At 41.9% G+C, this 20,824-nt stretch overlaps 1 protein-coding gene and 1 pseudogene across 3 annotated transcripts in view; one reads left to right on the forward strand and one right to left on the reverse strand.

The window, feature by feature from the left end:
- Positions 1-18,309, reverse strand: part of CWC22 (CWC22 spliceosome associated protein homolog) — a 78,068-nt gene extending 59,759 nt beyond the window's left edge. Inside the window, exons 1-2 of one of the 3 annotated variants that reach the window (XM_062188604.1) lie at positions 18,070-18,309; positions 4,009-4,217 (exon numbers count right to left, since the gene is read on the reverse strand). The gene's annotated coding sequence lies outside the window, so the exon portion shown is untranslated. Of the gene's footprint in view, positions 1-4,008; positions 4,218-12,639; positions 12,877-18,069 lie in introns of those variants that run through there. The other 2 variants (XM_062188594.1, XM_062188613.1) reach the window with 2 other exon arrangements.
- On the forward strand, positions 4,109-4,380 carry LOC133757796 (protein AF1q-like; annotated as a pseudogene).
- Positions 18,310-20,824: the final 2,515 nt, after the last annotated feature.

The following is a 20,824-nucleotide window of genomic DNA, read 5'->3' on the forward strand; positions in this document are numbered from 1 at the left end:
ACAGTCAGACCAAACACAAGAAGAAATTATAAAACTAAAAAACACTGTTGGGAATCTACTGGATACTATCAAATGACCCAACACACAGGTCTAGGAGCTCCTGAAGGCATGGAGAGGGAGAAAGGATTAGAAGGCCTTTTTAGTGAAATAATGAGAAAATTTTCCCAATTTGGAGAAAGAAAGGGACATCCAATTATAGGAAGGAAGCACACAGAACTCCTAATAGACATGACCAGAAAAGATCTTCACTATGACAGATTGTAATCAAACTCACCACAGTAAAAAAATAAAGATTCTAAAATGTGCATGAGAGAAACGCTATATTATTTTTAGAGGATCTCCAATAAGACTCACAGCAGACTTCTTACCAGAAAACCAACAGGCTGGGAGAGAATGAAGAGATATATTCCATTTTTAAGAAAAAAGAACTCTCAACTCAGAGTACTATACCCTGCAAAGCTCTCATTTATCAACAAAGATGAAATAAAGATCTTCCATGAGAAATAGAAATTGAAAGAATTGGTAGCCTGACCAGCCCTGCAGAACATGCTTAAGGATGTGCTGCATACAGAAACATGGTCATCACAATGAAAGAAGAAAGGAAGGAAATCTCCCAGCAAAAGTGAAAAAGAAATCCTAAGTAAAAAATAGGAATAATTATAGAAAAATGGCAGGGCAAAGTCGTTACTTATCAATAGTCACCTTGAATGTAAATGGCCTCAACTCTCCAGTTAAAAGGCACAGGCTGGCTGAATGGATTAAAAAACAAAACCCATCTATTTGCCGCCTACAAGAAACACATCTCACCAACAAAGATGCAGGCAGACTGAAAGTGAAAGGGTGGGAAAATATAATCCATGCCAACAGAAACCAAAAAATAGCTGGTGTAGCCATCCTAATATCAGACAAAATAGACTTAAACACACACACACACACACACAAAAATGTTAAAAGAGACAAAGGACACTATGTAATGACTAAGAGATAATCCAATAGGAAGATGTAACTATTATAAATATATATGTACCTAATTACAGGGCACCTGGCTATTTAAAAGAAATGTTATGGGATTTAAAGGGAGACATAGACTCAACTATAATAGTAATGGGGAGATTTCAATACCTCACTTTCAGCAATGGACAGATCAACAAGACAGAAAATCAGCAAGGAAACGGCAGAGTTAATTGACACTATAGACCAAATGGACCTAACAGGTATCTACAGAACTTTTTATCCTACAGTTGCAGAATATACATTCTTCTCACCAGTGCATGGAACCTTCTCGAGGATTGACCACAGGCTAGCCCATAAAGCAAGTCTCAGCAAATTCAAAAAAATCAAAATCATACCATGCATCTTCTCAGATCACAATGGAATGAAGCTGGAAATCAGCAACTCATGAATCTCTAGAATATATGCAAACACTTGGAGACTGAACAACATGCTCCTGAATGAACAGTAGGTCAAAGAAGAAATCAAAAGAGAAACCAAAAAATTTCTGGAAACAAATGAAGACAATACAACATGTCAAAACTTACGGGATACAGCAAAAGCAGTGTTAAGAGGAATGTTTATAGCAATAGGTGCCCACATCTAGAAATTGGAAAGACACCATTAAAGGAGCTATCTATCTCAAGGATCTAGAAAAACAATAGCAAACCAAACCCAAAACTAGTAGGAGAAAAGAAATAATTAGAGAAGAAAACATCAAAATTAAAACTAAGAAAATAATACAAAATATTAGCAAAACAAAGAGCTGATTTTTAAAAAAAAATAAAATTGAAACACCATTGGCCCAACTAACCAAAAAAACTCAGAGTGAAGACCCAGATTAGAAATTAGAGATGAAAAAGAATGTAACAACAGACACCACAGAAATAAAAAGAATAATCAGAAATCACTACAAAGAACTATATACAAACTGGGAAACCTAGAAGAAATGGACAGATTCCTGGATACACACAACCTACCTAAATTGAGCCATGAAGATACAGAAAACCTAAACAGACCCATTACCAATGGAAACTGAACCAGCAATAAAGACCCTCCAATAAAGAAAACTCCAGGACTGGATGGCTTCACTGATGAATTCTACCAGACATTTAAAGAACTGACTCTACTTCTTCTCAAGTTATTCAAAACAATTGAAAGGGAGGAAATCCTCCAAAATTCTATGAAGCCAGCATCACCTTATTTCCTAAACACGGAAAAGACGCAACAGAGAAAGAGCGCTACAGACCAATTTCCTCAATGGACACAGACCCAAAAATCTCCAACAAAATTCTAGCGGATAAAATTCAACAACATGGGGCTGGCACTGTTGGGTAGTGGGTAAAGCTGCCACCTGCAGTGCCAGCATCCCATATGGGTGCCGGTTCAAGTCCCAGCTGCTCCACTTTCTATCCAGCTCTCTGCTATGGCCCAGGAAAGCTATAGAAGATGGTCCAAGTCCTTGGGCCCCTGCACCCATGTGGGAAGACCTGGAGGAAGCTCCTGGAACCTGATCAGCACAGCTCTGGCAATTGTGGATAACTGGGGAGTGAACCAGCGGACTGAAGCTCTTTTTCTCTCTCTGCCTCTCCTTCTCTCTCTGTGTAACTCTTTCAAATAAATAAATCTTAAAAAAAAAAGAAAATCCAACAACACATCAGAGAATAAATTTAACCAAGGATGTCAAAGATCTCTACAATGAGAATTACAAAATATTAAGGAAAGAAATAGAAGAAGATACAAAAAAGATGGAAAAATCTTTCACGTTCATGGATTGGAAGATACATTATCATCAAATGTCCATTCTTCCTAAAGTAATCTACACATTCAATGTGATACCAATCAAAATACCAAAAACATTCTCAACTTTAGAAAAAATTTTTCTGAAATTCATATGGAAACACAGGAGATCTAGAATAGCTAAAGCAACCTTATACAAGAAAAACAAAGCTGGAGGCATCATAAAGCCAGACTTCAAGACATACTACAAAGCAGTTATAATCAAACCAGCCTGAGACTACTACAAAAACAGATGGATAAACTAATGGAACAGAACAGAAACACCAGAAATCAAGCCAATCATCTACAACCAAGTTATATTTGACCAAGGAGCTAAAATCAATCCCTGGAGCAAGGACAATCTCTTCAACAAATGGTGCTGGGAAAACTGGATTTGAACATGCAGGAATATGAAGTAGGACCCCTACCTTACATTTTACACAAAAATCCTCTCAAAATGGATTAAAGACCTAAATCTATGACCCAATATCATCAAATTATTAGAGAACACTGGGGAAACCCTGAAAGATATTGGCACAGGAAAAGAGTTCTTAGAAAAGATCCCAGAGGTACAGGCAGTCAAAACCAAAATTAGCACACAGGGTTACATCAAATTGAGAAGCTTCTGTACTGCAAATGAAACACTCAGGAAAGTGAAGAGGCAACCGACAGAATGGGAGAAATTATTAGCAAACAATGCAACTGAAAAAGGATTAATAACCAGAATCTACAAAGAGATCAAGAAACTCCACAACAGTACAAACAACCCAGTTAAGAAATGGGCACAGGACTTAAACAGGACATTGTTCAAAAGAGGAAATTCAAATGGTCAGCAGACACACAAAAATATGTTCAGGATCACTAGCCATCAGGGAAATGTCAATCAAAACCACAATGCCGTTTCCCTTTACCCCAGTTAGAATGGGTTTCATACAAAAATCAACAAATGCTGGTTAGGATGTGGGGGAAAAAGGTACTCTAATCCACTGTTGGTAAAAGCACTATGGAAGACAGTTTGGAGATACCTCAGAAATCTGAATATAGACCTACCATATGACCCAGCCATCCCACTTCTGGGAATTTACCTAAGGGAAATGAAATCAGCAAATAAAAGAGCTATCTGAACCTCCATGTTTATTGCAACTTAATTCACAATAGCTAAAACATGAATTAACCTGGGGCGGACAGCCTCACTCACCGAAGCCAGAGAGGGAGTGAGAAGACAAAGCCATCACTTACCAACAGCAGTCCTCCTCTCCAGCCCGGAGCGGACCCCGAGCCCCCGAGGCACTCCCTCCATCTCTGCAGCATGCTAGTAATTCCTTAATAATAGGAAGCTATGATGGACCCTGTGAGTAGCCAATACAGCTCCTTCTTTTCTGGAGGATGCCTATCCCAGAACTGGATCTGTCGGAACTGGAAGGCTGGGGTCTGTCAGATACACACACCTATAAGAAGAAGGACAGCAGCACTGGCAAAGTGACCAGGCAAGCACCTGGAGCAGAGCAGGAGAAGAACCTTGAAGGTGACGCTCTCCTTGAGTACAGCACCTTCAACTTCTGGAGGGCTCCCATTGCCAGCAACCACTCTTTTGAACTGGACTTGCTCTAAGGCTGAGACTTCTCCCACCACCTTTCCCTCATTGTCTTGCCTTTCCATACCTTTCCCATTTTAATTTTGTTCTTTCTCCCTCTATTGTGTTGGTGGTGCTGATGAATCTGCCAGAGTTTGAGCTGTATGTATGTATGTATGTATGCATTTATTATTTATCTATCTATGTTTCTCTCAAAAGCCCTCAAGGCACAAAGTAAAGGGTTCAGGAAATGGAATGTTGGAAAAAAAAAAAAAAAGACATGAAATAACCTAAATGCCCATCAACCAAAGACTGGATAAAGAAACTATGGGATATGTACTCTGGGGAATACCACATAGCATTAAAAAAAAAAAAAAAAAGACAAAGAAAAAAAGAAAGGAGGGAGGGAGGAAGGGAGGAAATCCGATCATTTGCAACAAAATGGATGATTCTGGAAAACATCATATTTAGTGAAATAAACCAGTCCCAAAGGGACAAATACCATATGTTCTCTTTGATCTATGACAACAATAGAGCACCTAAATGGAAATCTGTAGGAGTGAAATTGAAACTTTAAGAAGCAATGACTTGGTAGTCCTTGACTGTCAAGGAACAATCTTTTTTCTCTCCTTCATACTATTTGTTGAACTCTTTAACATAATGTTAATCATATGTGTATAAAGTCAATAGAAAATAAATCTCAGTAAAAAATAAGAGTGGGAATAAGACAGGTAGGAGGAAGTTTGTAACTGTAAAGCGTATAGTTCTGCATACATTCCTATGGACTTAATTCTAAGTGTATAGTTTAAAAACTTGCTATGGGACCCCAAATCCCATTAAGCTATGTGATAAAAATGCCATCTTAAGTGTTAAAGCAACTATATTAAACATTAAAGTGATCATCATATAGATAGGATTAAGTGTTAAAGGGATCATATAAATAAGATCAAGTGTTTTTTGGTACTAATAATAGATAGAATTAAAAAGGGGAGAATGTTCCAGCACAAGAAGCAGTCCACACAGCAGACTCAGAATTACAATCACTCTAAATAACACTCTGACCTCAGAGTCAGCCCTTAAGGCATTCTGGTCTGGCTGAAAAGCCCATGAGAACATTTCAGGCATGGAAAGCCAAGACACTGTGGCAAAAAAAATGTCCTACATGAAGGATCTCTATGAGAGAGACCTTAGTGGAAAGAAGGGGCCATCAAAGAAGGATGTACTTTTCTTTGAAGGGAGGAGAGAACTTCCACTTTGCTTATGGCCTTGTCTAAATACTGATGGAGATTGTGGATTCAAAAGGCTTCCATAGCCTTGGCAGCTCACATCAGGAGCCTTGGGTGATCACTGACATACATAAGAGTGTTAATTGTTAACTTAACAACAGAAGTCACTGTGCACTTACTCCCCATGTAGGACCTCTGTCCTTAATGAGTTGTACTATGAAAATTAACTGCAAAACTTGTTCTCAAACAGTACTTTATATGTTGTGTGGGGAGGGGGGTTAAAACTGTTGAAATCTTTACTTCATAGAGTTGGTATGTGTACAAAGTTAATTGAAAACAAATCTTAGTGGAGAACAGGAATGGGAGAGGTAAGAAGTGGTGGGTGGGAGGGCAGGTATGGTAGGAAGAATCATTTTATATTCCTAAAGTTGTACTTATGAAATTTATACTCATTAATTAATTTTCTTTGGAAAAAAAAAAACACAGAAACAAAAATTTTAATGAAGGTCATGTGGGGCAATATCAAAGGGACCAATATACATGCAACTGAAGTCCAAGAAGAAAATTAACATTGAGACAAAAAAAATTTCAATGGAAAAAAAAGCCAACATTGCTCCAAATTTACAGATTTGAGAATCTGTAAATTGCTTGAGTGTATCAAGTAGGATAAATATTTTTTTAAAGCCACAGTTACACTAGTCATAGACACAGATGAACACAAATGAAGTATCCTTAATCTGAAAGCATGTATGACATACAGAAAAGTTTCAGATTTTGAAGCACTGTGGATTTCAAGTTAAAACAATCTAATAAACTCTAAGCAAATATTCCAAAATCCAAAAACATCTACAACCTGAAAAACTTCTGATCCCAAACATTTCAGACAAGGAATGCTCAACCTATAGTCAAATGACTGAAAATCAAAGATACAGAGAAAATATTGAGCACAGTATGAAAAACAACATAGGGGTTGGCTCTGTGGTACAGCGGGTTAAAGCCCTGGCCTGAAGCACTGGCATCCCATATGGGCACCGGTTCTAGTTCTGGCTGCTCCACTTCTGATAAAGCTCTCTGCTATGGCCTGGGAAAGCAGCAGAAGATAGCCCAAGTCCTCGGGCACTGCATCCACGTGGGAGACCTGGCAGAAGCTTCTGGCTCCTGGCTTCGGATCAGCGGATCAGCGCAGCTCCAGCCGTTGTGGCCATCTGGGGAGTGAACTAGCAGATGCAAGACCTTTCTCTGTCTGTCTCTACCTCTCTCCATAACTCTGTCAAATAAATAAAATAAATCTTAAAAAAAAAAAAAAAAATGATGGGGCTAGTTCTGTGGCACAGCGGGTAAAGCTGCTGCCTGCAATGCTGGCATCCCATATGGGTGCCTGTTCGAGTACTGGCTGTTCCACTTCTGATCCAGCTCTCTGCAAATGTGCCTGGGAAAGCAGTGGAGGATGGCCCAAGTGCTTGGGCCCTTGCATCCATATGGAAGATGCTTCAGTCTGGCTTTAGCCTGGCCCATTCCTGGCTGTTGTGGTCATCTGGGGAGTGAGCCAGAGGATGGAAGATCAATATCTCTCTCTGTAGCTCTTTCAAATAAATAAATTTGAAAATAATGGAAGCCCACAGTTTTTTCATAATACATATTTTTATGAAGTTTCTAAAGATTTGGATTGCAGAATTTTTTCTGCAGCAAAATAAATTTAACTTTTAATTCCATTTCTTGTAAATTTTTTGATGAACCCTCACATATTCATGCCTATCTTGCTTTACTAAGCCAGAAAAGATGAGGGTGAAAGGAAGGTAATTCCAATATCCAAGTCTCCTCAGTTTCCCAACTCTGAATAAGAAACCTTGCTTCACAATTTTTCTTAAACTATGAGTCACTTAGAAACTTCACAACCTACATATAGTGAAAAAGTTGGTAATATATCAACTGAAATAAGACATTTACATTCCAAACATATTAATTCCTACACATTCATGGCTAATATGCTTGCTGATGAATAGAAAAGAGTATCGATATCAGTATTCTTTTTTTAAAAATATTTATTTTATTTATTTGAAAGAGTTACAGAGAGAGGTAGAGACAGAGAGAGAGAGGTCTTCCATCCACTGGTTCACTCCCCAGATGGCCACAACAGCCGGAGCTGTGCTGATCCAAAGCCAGGAGCCAAGAGCTTCCTCCAGGTCTCTCATGTGGGTGCAGGGGCCCAAGGAATGGGCTATCTTCTACTGCTTTCCCAGGCCATAGCAGAGAGCTGGATTGGAAGAAGATCAGCCAAGACTAGAATCGGCACCCATATGGGATGCTGGCACTTTGGGCCAGGGCTTTAACCCACTGTGCCACAGCGCCAGCCCCCTTTACTCTTTAAGCATAATAAATTATGGACACAAATTATATACATTTATATAGTCTTATTCAATACTCAATATTATCTGTTTTAGTGATTTTTGTTTTTTGGCCTTATCTTTCAATGTGGGAACTGAGGTACATACAAAAAGTTGAAGCAATTTGTCCAAGTAAATTATACTACTAAATGACAGAGCTAAAATTCAAAGCCAGCTTTATCTGACGTCAAAACAATCTGACACCACATCCCTACAATAACGCCAGCATTAATAAATTGATGCCACATTAGTGAACATAAAATGGTACAGTCTCTATGATCTAGAAAACTTTCCATCCAAAACTGAGCCGATCCTTAAAAAGTTGAAGATGGGAAAGGCTGTGATACTGTAATGAAGCATTACTTTTCACAAATGCTTATTTTTTTAAAAAAGAATTATTTATTTGAAAGTCAGAGTCACACAGAGAGGAGAGGCAGAGAGAGAGGTCTTCCACCTGCTGGTTCACTCTCCAGATGACTGCAAAGGCCAGAGATGTGCCAATCTGAGCTTCTTCAGGATTTCCCATGTGGGTACAGACGCCCAAGGACTTGGGCCATCTTCTACTGCTTTTGCAGGCCATAGCAGGAAGCTGGATTGGAAGAGGAGCAGCTAGGACTCGAACCAGAACCCATATGGGATGCTGGCACTGCCGGTGGCAGCTTTACCTGCTATGCCACAGCACCAGGCCCACAAATGCTTAATTTTAATTCCTTTAATTAGCATACCTAGAATTCACTGTGATCACATAAAACATGAGGAAATCAATTGCATGCCTGTGTTATGCAAGATAGAACATTTTCCTTTGTTATTCCTTTGGGGTCTTTTTTTTTTAAAGATTTATTTATTTGAAATTATTTGAAAGGTACTCAGAGAGAGAGCAAGAGAGGAAGAGAGGAAGAGAGAAAGAGAGAGAGAGAGAGAGAGGTGTCTTCCATCAACTAGTTCACTCCCCAGATAGCCACAATAGCTGGAACTGCAGCAGTCCAAAGCCAGGAGCTTCTTCTGGGTCTCTGACAAAGGTACAGAGGCCCCAGGACTTGGGCCACCTTCCACTGCTTTCCCAGGCCATAGCAGAGAGCTGGATTGGAAGTAGAGCAGCTGGGGACTCGAACCAGTGCCTATATGGGTTGTCAGCACTGCAGGTGGTGGTTTTATCCACTACGCCACAGTGCCTGCCCCCTAAAGGGTCTTAAACCCAGTTACCATCCCACTCCCTATGTCTTTTAAAAAGAAAAAAGCAATTTTCTAAATGTTTTATTTCTAGTTGCCTTACTTATTTAATGAGTTTTCTTTATCAATTTCTTCCTTTCCCATTCTACCCTTCAACCTTCATCAACAAGTAATTTCAAGTGCAATCTGTTACATTTCCGTATCTTGGAATTTAAGTGTGAAACTGGTAATATCATCAAGTTGACTGCTGCTGCAGTTCTAACCGAAAATGCATGAAGTACCATCATTGTCCAAATTTATACAGAATATGCCTGTAGGGAAATTCTGAGAGTTCAACATGTGCATGCTTGATACTTAGACTAATTGGAAATTCCTGCAGTGAGAGCAATTTATCTAGAGTTTATAGCTCTCCTTGCTCTTCTTAGCATCACTATGTAGATTTTATGATGAATTATTAAATTTTTCCCCTTGTCACAAGCAAGCAACTAAGCAAAATCACACCTGCTTTCCTGAGCAAGGGGCATATTTCACAAAAGGAGACGTAGCACTCATGGGAACACCAAATTCAAAACAATGAAGAATCTCCTCTGTTTCAGCAAGCATCAGAAAGCAAAATCTTTAATAACATTTGTAAAAAGTACTTCAGACTGTTAACTAGAAGCTATGAAATTGCAAATTCTGCATTTATCTCAGTTCTGTATACTATTTGATTTTATTAACAAAGAATAAACACAATATAAAAGCATTTGGGGCCAGAATTGTGCAGCAGGTTAAGCTGCTGCCTGCCTTGTCAGCACCCCATATGGGCGCCATTTCAAGTCCCACTGCACCACTTTCAATCCAGCTCCCTGCTAACATGTCTGGAAAAGCAGAGACAGATAGCCTGAGTGCTTACGCCCCTGCCAGCCATGCGGGAGATCCACCTGAAGCTGCTGGCTTTGGCTGGCCCAGCACCAGCTATTGCAGCCATTTGGGGAGTGAACCAGTGGGTGGAAGATCTCTCTCTCTCTCTGTAACTCTGCCTTTCAAAATAAACAAAAATCTTTAAAATAAAAATTAAAAAACAGAGGCCGGCGCCGTGGCTCACTAGGCTAATCCTCCGCCTGCAGCGCCGGCACACCAGGTTCTAGTCCCAGTTGGGATGCCGGATTCTGTCCCGGTTGCTCCTCTTCCAGTCCAGCTCTCTGCTGTGGTCCAGGAAGGCAGTGGAGGATGGCCCAGGTGCTTGGGCCCTGCACTCGCATGGGAGACCAAGAGGAAGCACCTGGCTCCTGATCAGCACAGCGCGCAGGCCGTAGCACCCATTTGGGGGGTGAACCAACAGAAGGAAGAGCTTCCTCTCTGTTTCTCTCTCTAACTCTACCTGGCAAAAAATAAATAAATAAATAATAAAAACAAAAGCATTTGACTTGTCTGCGACACCGTGCAGGGGAGAAAATCCCCACTTGGGGACATCTTACAACAGTAAGATTCAGATAAGAAAAAAAATGACATTTCAATGAACTTGATGCCACCAATGTCTTACACTGAAAATTACTCATTAGCTGTGAGGATAGACTCCACTCTTTTTTTTTTTTTTTTTTTTCTGACAGGCAGAGTGGACAGTGAGGGAGAGAGATAGAAAGGTCTTCCTTTTTGCCGTTGGTTCACCCTCCAATGGCCGCTGCGACCAGCACATTGTGCTGATCCGAAGGCAGGAGCCAGGTGCTTCTCCTGGTCTCCCATGCAGGTGCAGGGCCCAAGCCCCTGGGCCATCCTCCACTGCACTCCTAGGCCACAGCAGAGAGCTGGACTGGAAGAGGAGCAACCAGGACAGAATCCGGCACTCCGACCAGGACAAGAACTCGGGGTGCCAGAGCCACAGGCAGAGGATTAGCCTAGTGAGCCACGGTGCCAGCCAATATCTCCATTCTTTCTCTGCATCATGAAGCTAGTCCATGTAGTCCACATTTAAGTAAGCAATGACATAAAATCACATAGAAATATTCTTTAGAATTTTAAAAATTTACTGGTACACAGGAAGATTCTGGATGTACTACTTTTGTGTCAGAATGTGGAATCTATGAGAGCAAAATTTGTCTATTTTTGTTTCAAAATTTCAATCAGCCTTCTCTGACTTATAGTATTGATTTCCTTTTGAGATGGCTTTAAAGAAAATCTCTACATCTGGGGTTCTTTGTCACTGATTCAACTGAAACTAAATAGTGGCATTTATGTGATAAATTCCCTTTATTACAACCCCCTTTTGTTCTCTTTCCCTACAAAGCTGAGATGTTTCTGATCCACACTTCCTGTCTCCAATTCTTGATGCCCCACTAACCGCTCTACCCAGTGTAATGTGGCTTTCCTTTCCCATTCCTCCACAGCATGTATCAAGGTTATACAACAATCTTCTGGCTGCTAAATCCAAGGGCAACTCCCTTTGTCACTGCTATGGCACTTGGTTACTGCTAATGCCCTTCCCGAAGTTCTCATTTCTCAACCTACAGAGACACCACCTTCATCTGGTTTTCCTCTTCTACCCACCCCTAAGATTTCCTATCCTTTGGAGCAGATATTTTGGCACAGCAGGTAAAGCCACTGCCTACAACACTAGCAACCCATCTGGGCTCCGATTCGAGTCCTGGCCGCACCACTTCTAATCCAGCTCCCTGCTAAGGCACCTGGGAATGCATCAGAAGATGGCCCAAGTGCTTGGGCCCCTGTACTCAGGTGGGAGACCTGGAAGAGCCTCCAGGCTTTGACCTGTCTCAGCCCTGGCCATTATGGCCATGTGGGGAGTGAACCAGTGGAAGGAAGATGTCTGTCTCTCTCTCTCTGTACCTCTGCATTTCAAATAATTAAAATAAACCTAAAAAAAAAAAAAAAGATTTACTATTCCTTGGGGCAGGTGCTATAGTGCAGCAGGGTAAGCCATTGTTTAAGACACCTGCATCCCTTGGGGCCAGCGCTGTGGCACAGCACGTAAAACCACCAGCTACAGTGCCAGCATCTCCTATAAGCACTGGTTCAAGTCCCGGTTACTTCACTTCTGATACAGCTCTCTGCTATGGCCAGGGAAAAGTAGTAGAAGGTGGCCAAAGTCCTTGGGCCGCTACACCCCACCCCCATGGGGGACCTGCAGGAAGCTCCTGGCTTCCGTTACAGCCATCTAGGGGAGTGAAACAGACCTCTCTCTCTCTTTGCCTCTACCTCTCTGTAACTCTGAATTTTAAGTAAATATATAAATCTTTAAAAAAAGACACTTGCATCCCATGTCACAGTGCCAGGTTGAGTAGCAGCACCTCTGCTTCAGATCCAACTTCCTGCTAATGCATCCTGGGAGGCAGCTTGGGCTGCTGCTACCCACATGGGAAATCTGGATGGAGCTTCTGGTTCCTGCTTCTAGCTCTCCCAGACCTGGCTATTTTTGGCATTTGTGGAGTAAACGAGGAGATGGAAAATTTCTCTGTCACTCTGCCTTTCAAATTGATGGGAAGGAAAAAAAAAAAAAAAAAAGGCCGGAGCCACAGCTCACTTGGCTAATCCTCCGCCTGCAGCGCCAGCACCCGAGGTTCTAGTCCCGGTCGCTCCTCTTCCAGTCCAGCTCTCTGCTATGGCCCAGGAGTGTAGTGGAGGATGGCCCAAGTGCTTGGGCCCTGCACCCGCGTGGGAGACCAGGAGGGGGCACCTGGCTCCTGGCTTCAGATCGGCGCAGCGCACTGGCTGTAGTGGCCATCTGGAGGGTGAACCAACAGAAGGAAGACCTTTCTCTCTGTCTTCCCTCTACTGTCTAACTCTGCCTGTCAAAAAATAAAAAATAAATCTTAAAAAAAAAAGAAAATAAAAAAATAAACTTTAAAACAGAAAGACTACCATCCCTCAAAGTTTAGTCTTGCTCATGGATATTTGTCTGTTTTGTTCAATACTACATTCTCAACACATATTTGTTAAATGAATAGTCCTTTTCTTTCACCATCTTCTCTCTGAAAGACCACCTCCACTTGTAAACCTTCACCTAACATGGGAAAACAAAATTTTCTAGCCGAATCTTCTCCACAGACAAGTTCCAAATCCTATGCTCAGCTGGCTACAGGAAACCTCTCAGTAAATATTCCACAGACCAAGTTTAAGGAAGGCCAAACTGGAACTCTTCCTCTTCCTATTTCAAAGCAGCTCTTCCTCTAAAATGTTACCTCTAGAGCTTCCCAGATGGCAATTTCCTTCTCTTCTCTCAGTCACCAAATCCTACTGATGCTACCTCCTCAGTTAACAGACAAAATAAATCTGTACCTGTTTTTCTTCTGATCTCTCTGACACTATATACACTCACAGGCGGTTAGGGGAAAATTTCATTTAGGGAAGATCCCATAATGAGACAACCTTAGTTTCATTTTAGAAGGCAGCCCAGTGTCTTTCACCTATCTTTTTTTTTTTTTCCCCGAGAGAGAAACAGCTGCAGAGCAACAGGACTGAACTTCAGTAACCCCCACATCTCATTCCTTAAGCAAATGTATCACATTTTCATGATACCAAAGATGAAACAAAACCTCATATTTCAAACCTATACTCACGTCCTCACCACTCTACTAAATGCTTGATAGTAAAATAAAGAAATAGCTCTAGGGCTTCCAGTCACCCACTTAACACTTTTTCATTTGCTCAAGTTGTATTTGTGCAGAAGAGGCTCTCTTTCAGAGGTTATAACAACTGAAAAAGTCTGTTATAGGAAAAGAAGACCAAAAAATGATAAGGTTGGGGCCACAGTTCATATTTTCATTAAATGGCTCAGAAAAGTACTTACAGAAAAAATGAGGAAGTATGATGCTAACAGAAAGAGAAGTATGGCCATGCTCTTTTCACTAAAGATGGGCCAGTGTACAGGGGGATGATGTATATTAAACAACACACAAGGTAAACAGAACTGGCAGGTCAAAGTTCATATTCTCAGGTAGGGAAGAAAAGTCTTAAGTGCTGTAGCTATGAAAGGTCTCCAAAGAACTCACAGAAAATAAGCATATTATGGGGAAAAAAACTATGCATGGATTTCAAAAAATATTTTGCAGCAAAACATTATTGGTCTCATCCATTTGTTCATCTCCAAATGCCTGTAATGGTTTGGAGGCTGGAGCCAGTTCAGTCAAGGTCTCCTACATAGATGGAAGGAACCCAACTAACTTCTGTCATTACTGCTGTCTCCTAGTGTCCACATTAGAAAGAAGCTGAAATCAGGAGCCAGAGCCAGGCACTGAACCCAGGCACTCCGGATTCGAAACTTGGGCATCCTAACCAATGTCTTAACCATCAGGCCAAGCGCTCACCTCTAAACTTATCTTGTAATTACATTTTCCATGAAGCTGTTGAATGCTATATCATAAACACAGTACTACAGGAAAAGATGAAGTACAACTAAGTGGATCTGCGACGTACAGAAAGAAGTTGGTACTGACACTCAGTGTTAAAGGACCAGTAGGAATTACCGTATGGAAAGGTGGAAAAGAGCTCAGCATGTGCAAATATTCAAAGACAAGACAACAGAGAATTCTGGCTTGTACGAGAAGTGCACAGCATGCACAAGGAAAACTGAGAAGAAATGAAAGGGAACATGAGAGACCCATAAAGCTAAAGCATGAAAGACCTCACATGAATATATTGGATTCCTAGGGGTCTTGGTCACTGCTTTACATTCAGAACCTAGGACAGCATTACCACTTAACAAATTACAACTCTAAAATCAAAAGGGGTAGAGTTTGGACTTTGGATAATTATTCCTAGCTTTTCCTACACAGACTTCTCCATCGCACTACTTGACAACTTCCTTATCAAGAAATGCCTTGTTCCACCTATAATTCCTATTTCTTTTGGGACCACCAAGCTGTTTGTTGCCAACTGCAGCAAGACAGCACTGTCACGTGCCTTTGCATATTTGTTTTTACTCTATGTTAACCCGGAAAGCAGTTTGTATAAACTTCCCTATTATTGAGCTCCTTCCCAGAAATTACAAGAGAAAAACTGACCCTAAAGGTACAGTTCAAAAACATGCCTAATTATGGAGTGTGCTATATGTCTGCACCATACAATCATACCACTGTTGTCTGTCCCCCTCCCCCAAAATCTGCTCCTTTTCAGGTCACTGAATATATGGGCTGGATACATTCTTAACAGACAGCACAGCTCCAAGAGGGGCCTTTCTGATCATTCTGAGAGCCATTTAGTCAACCACATTCTGGTGTAAAGAATCTTTGGAGGTGGTGGCCTCTACAGCACTCCATTCCAGCACGGCCACTCCTGTCACCATGGTTGCAATAAAGCTGTCCAGACAGACTAATTCAGGGAAGGACCACAGATGTTTTCAGTGGAAGTGCTGTCTAGTATGATCCATCTATGAGTTAGGCTCAAAGGTAGGTTAAACATGAGCTGCCCACAGTCCCGCTCTCTCTTTAGCCAGCCATTCTTCAATTACAGGAGCCCTTGATGTGTCCCCAGGCCTAAGCAGCCCACAGTCCCTTTCTGGTGTCTGCTCACTGGGAAGTCTTGCTAGCCTGGCTACAGTAGCAAAGGTTTACTTTAATGTACTGCTTCCTCTCCTGAAGTTCTATTTTTAAAGAAAATGCTTTGAGAGTTTGTACTTTGTTGAAAGCCTCAAAATGTCTCTTTTCAATGTTCCTTGGGAAATGCTTGTAGTAGGAAACTAGCAGGCCTTATTGTCCCATTACCCTCCAATGGCAGGACTGTCAGACTTTAACAGAAAGGGAAATTCAACAAGGAAGCCCTCCAAAACATAGGTGGAATTATATATACATTACCAACAGCCCCTTTTTTCTTACTTAGAATAGCTCTAGGATAGTCATGACTAAGGGATAAATCAGGTAGAACAAAATTCAGTCTACATACAAGATGGCAATAAATAGCAACTACCGTTCAAGTTAAGGCATAGTATAGGCACATAAAGGGTATTACAGACACATAAAGTGTCACTGTCTCCTTTTTTTGAAGTGATGTCAGATACAAACCACTGTAGGTCATTTGGCAATGCAAAATTATGAGATCATCTCTAACAATTCAGCAAATGAGAAAACTGACAAAGGTGCTTTAGAAAAGTAGTTAAGTAGTCTATGAAGCATCAGAATTGCAAAAGTGAGTAAGCCAAACTACCCAAAGCAGGGAAGGATGTGGTGAAATAATAATGATGATAATAATAATAATAATGAGAAACTGGCTGGCCATGGATCAAATAATTTGGAACAAAGAGGGCAGGCAACCTGATTTGGGGAACCACAGCCTATCTCTAAGGGATTAGCTTTTACGGTCTGGTAAAAAACATACAGATGGGTCCCATGCCCCAGTTTTTGATTCAACAATTATTACATGACTAACAAGTCCCAAGGAGATACCGGTGCTGCCGACTTAGAAAACCACATTTTAGGAACCACTAAGCCAGGGTAATAGAAAACGATTCTTGGCCTCTCAAGTACCAGTAAAACAATCTCAGAACTCCAATGAGTTAGGAAAGATTCCACAAAAGTGACACGAGCACTTAAAAGTGGCAACATTCAGAAGCAAAGAACAAGCACTGCAGAACAGAGAAAACTCATTAACTCTATCATATAGTAACAATGTTAAAACACTGGAGGCCAGCCAGGGAGCACACTGCCTGACATCCAATGCCTTCAGACTCAACCAGTGAGCCAGGCAGTTATTGTTACAACTACTATTACCTTTAAACAAGGAGTCTGAGACTAGAGATATTAGTACACTTGCCCCAAGTGATAAATCTAATAATCACTGAAGCAAGACTGCAATCTCTGGCTTGCCAGTCCATCACCCAGCACCAACACAAGTCATCTCCTCCTCCTATAGACAACTGCCTGTAGCAACGCTTCCAAAACCGCACTTTTAACGCTAATTCTAAATCTGCCCTTCCACAGGATAACTGATGTTAACTCCTGTGTTCCTAAATAAACCTAAATGCAGATAAGGAAGAGGGAGGCTAACTGATCTTTTTTAAGACCAAGCTTGTTCGTTTATCTGCTATTTCTAGTCTGTAGATATCTCATAACACAAAGGAAACGCATCACATTTAAATCACCCAACTCTTACATCCAGAAGAGCCTTTTCCCAAATTTCTCATTCTCACTCCCCTCAAAGCACGGAGGATTAAGTAAATACAGGTAAAGACGCTATTTCAGTTAGTCTAAGCAAAATTAACTATCATATCACCATTACATTTAAGTGTATTGTAGGACTCCAGAGCTCAGCAGAGAGGGACGAATCGGAGGACCAAGTTAAGGAGTTGTCAATCTTATTGGAGGTGGTTCAACTAACGGAGGGACGAAAGATGATAGATGAAGACAATGGAAAAGGAGAGGTTCCCAGGACTAAACATCCGTAAGTATCAGTAAACGGCAGGGCAAATACATGAAAAAGAAACCACTAATGGAATTTTACAAAGATAGTCACAGGGATACTACTCCGCCGAGAGGCTTAAAAGCCAGTTACCTATCTCTTAAATGAACTACAGTTCATTAATCCTATTCCCCGAGTCCCGGGGACCCGGGCACTAGGTAGGGGCCTGGGTTCGAAGTGATCCGCGCCCAAAACACTGCACAAGGCAGAAGGAAGAACCAGCTCTGATGCGGTCACCCAGCAACTGAGACACGGCCAAGGCACGGCGCAGGAACCTCACGAGCCTGAGGTCCGTCCGCGCAGGCGGAGAGCCAGTTCACGGCCGCCCATTCCCCACCCGACGGGGCGACTCGGCCCAATCCGCTCGCTTAGCCCAACCTCGCGGGCCCACGCGTGGCGGGAGGACAGCAACGCGCTCCCAGGGCCGCTCACAGCCGGACCCGGAGGCATACCCCACCCGCCCACAGACCTCCTCACTGTCCCCCCCCCCCCCGGTCCAGCAACCCGCCACCCCCCACTCCTGTTGCCTCCCCGCGACGACTCGACCGAGTTCGATAATTACCTAGAGCTCCACCGCGGCGCCATTACACCGGATGCACATCACTTCCCCTTCCTGGGCACCGGCAAGAGGAGGGAGGCGGAGTGTGAAGTACATAAAAACCGGACGCTCACTTGGGTTTGATGCGCTTTGCCTATTATCTTAAACACCACATCACAACGCCAGATTGAAAGCAGCGCATCGAATCATACTGTCTCCTTACCAACACGGCAACGAAAAACATCCTCCCCCTCGTCAGGCGGAAATGACTAACCGCAATTGTAGTTTTAGCGCGAGAAGGCCCCAGTGGACGATGGGAATTGTAGTTCTTGGATATAAGCATCTGCGAGTGCCTCCAGGCTGCTCACAGAATACCTGAGAGTAATTAGGGTTTGATAAGATTAATTATAATCCAAAACTGTTTCTCTGCGGTTGGCAGAAAAGTAGTCCTCTGTGATCACGTTTCCGTGAAAATATTAAAAAACAGAAATCCTCTCAGACATTTTGGTTTGACCAAGAGCATATTAAGCAAAATGTTACTAAATAGTTAAGTGCCTACTAAGTTCCAAGAGAATATTAGCCCATTAATAGACTGAGAGAAGCTAATTCTGTGAAGACGATGATGTCTCTCTTTGGGCTAAGATACCGGGTGACAAGACACGGTCGAGATAAAGAGATTCCACAGCTGAGTTAGAAACTGTCTTATACTGAGTTCAGAGGTAGGGCTTCAATCAAACAATTTCCGTTTCGTTTTTGCAATCACAAAACCCAGAAGTCCAAGTAATTGTTAACTGTTTGGGGAGCTCTCTTGCTTTTTTAAACCAGGACTGGTTTGTGCAAATACTTCATTACAATTTTAGGTTACTTGTGCTTCTAACTCTTTTCTAGTTGCAGAGATTAAAGGCATTAAAAAACAAAATGGAGCTGGGCTACTTATGCTTAAACGATGGATTTATTCATGAATCACTGACTTCGAGTAAGTTACTTCACATTCTGTGTCCATTTCCTGATTTGTAAGGAGTAAAAGCAGTACCCACCTATATTATTCTGTTTTATCAATGATACAATGCTTGATTTACAACTGCCATCAGGCTAATACTTGGTTGAAGTTGCTATATTCTATTATAATTATCCTAATTCAGTTGATTTCTTTAGATCAGACCGTCAAAATTAATTGGAGCTATGTTGGCATTATCATACAACCTTGACATTTTTCTGGATATCATTTTAAAAAATTTTTTTCTGGCCGGTGCCGTGGCTTAACAGGCTAATCCTCTGCCTTGCGGCGCCGGCACACCGGGTTCTAGTCCCGGTTGGGGCGCTGGATTCTATCCCGGTTGCCCCTCTTCCAGGCCAGCTCTCTGCTGTGGCCCGGGAAGGCAGTGGAGGATGGCCCAAGTGCTTGGGCCCTGCACCCGCATGGGAGACCAGGAGAAGCACCTGGCTCCTGGCTTTGGATCAGCGAGATGCGCTGGCCGCAGCGGCCATTGGAGGGTGAACCAATGGCAAAAAGGAAGACCTTTCTCTCTGTCTCTCTCTCTCACTATCCACTCTGCCTAAAAAAAAAAAAAAAAAAAAAAAAAAAAAAAAAAAAAAAATTTCTATTCTGGGTATCATTAAACTCTACTATTAACATATAACACTGATTTTGATTGCTCTCTTGGCCAAGAGAGACAGTTCAAAGACTTTTGCTTAGCCTTATCCACTGCTACAGTTTGGATGATAGTTTGTGTGTTCCCCAAAGGTATGTAGGTTGAGGACTTAATCCTCAAAGTCTTATGTCAACCATTAACAGGTCAATGTTAATGGTTAAAGGATTAAGGGTTGAGGCTTAATCCAATTATGGTGTCTGGAAGGTGGGCTCACTAGGAGGTATTTAGATCATTGGGGGCTTGCCATCAGAAGGTGGTTCTTGTGAGAGAGTTGATTATATAAGCCACCTTCAACTCAACTGTTCTCTGCTTCCCGGTTCACCATATGTGTGTCCCACACCAGCCTCCAGCCTCACCAAATGCATAAACCAATAGGACTGCCTGATCTTGGACTGTGAGCTGCCAGCACTATAAGCCAAAATCAATTTTCTTCCTTCCAAGTAGCCCTTCTCAGGTATGTTAATTGTAGTAACAAGAAGCTAACTAATATACCCACTATGGTAGCTTTTACTTTACAGGTCACAGGAAATATATGGAAACGTACCACCTTTGAAGTATGTCATTCCCAATTTTACACTTGGGACTGAGTAACTGGCTACTAGTTTTGCCTGTGAGCCCAGTGAAGCCACTGTGAAAAAGACGGCTAGCCATGACTCCAAAACTACAACTCACCTCCTTCCAGCAGGAGAGCCATAATGTTGCTTCCTATCTTCAGGTGTCATTGTTCACTGCTGCTGTGCGTTTACCAGTTCCCCTTTCCTTGTGTGCCATAATTCAGATAATTGGAAGTGACTCTCTTTGGGGAAGGATCAGAGGAATCATGACTGTGTATACCTGACTTGATATTGCAGGATGTTTCTTTCCAAAACCCAATTAATGGCTTGAAAACTGGACAGGAAAGAGATTCAGAGTTTTTTGTTGAGTTGACTACCTTCAGCTCATCCACTCTTTTTTTTTTTTTAAGATTTTTATTTATTTATTTGAAAGTCAGAATTACACAGAGAGAGGAGAGGCAGAGACAGAGCGAGAAAGAGGTCTTCCATCTGATGGTTCATTCCCCAATTGGCCGCAATGGCTGGAGCTGCGTCAATCCGAAGCCAGGAGCCAGGAGCTTCTTCCAGGTCTCC

The sequence above is a fragment of the Lepus europaeus genome, chromosome 1 (assembly GCF_033115175.1).
Source record: "Lepus europaeus isolate LE1 chromosome 1, mLepTim1.pri, whole genome shotgun sequence".
In the NCBI taxonomy this organism is placed as follows: Eukaryota; Metazoa; Chordata; class Mammalia; order Lagomorpha; family Leporidae; genus Lepus; species Lepus europaeus.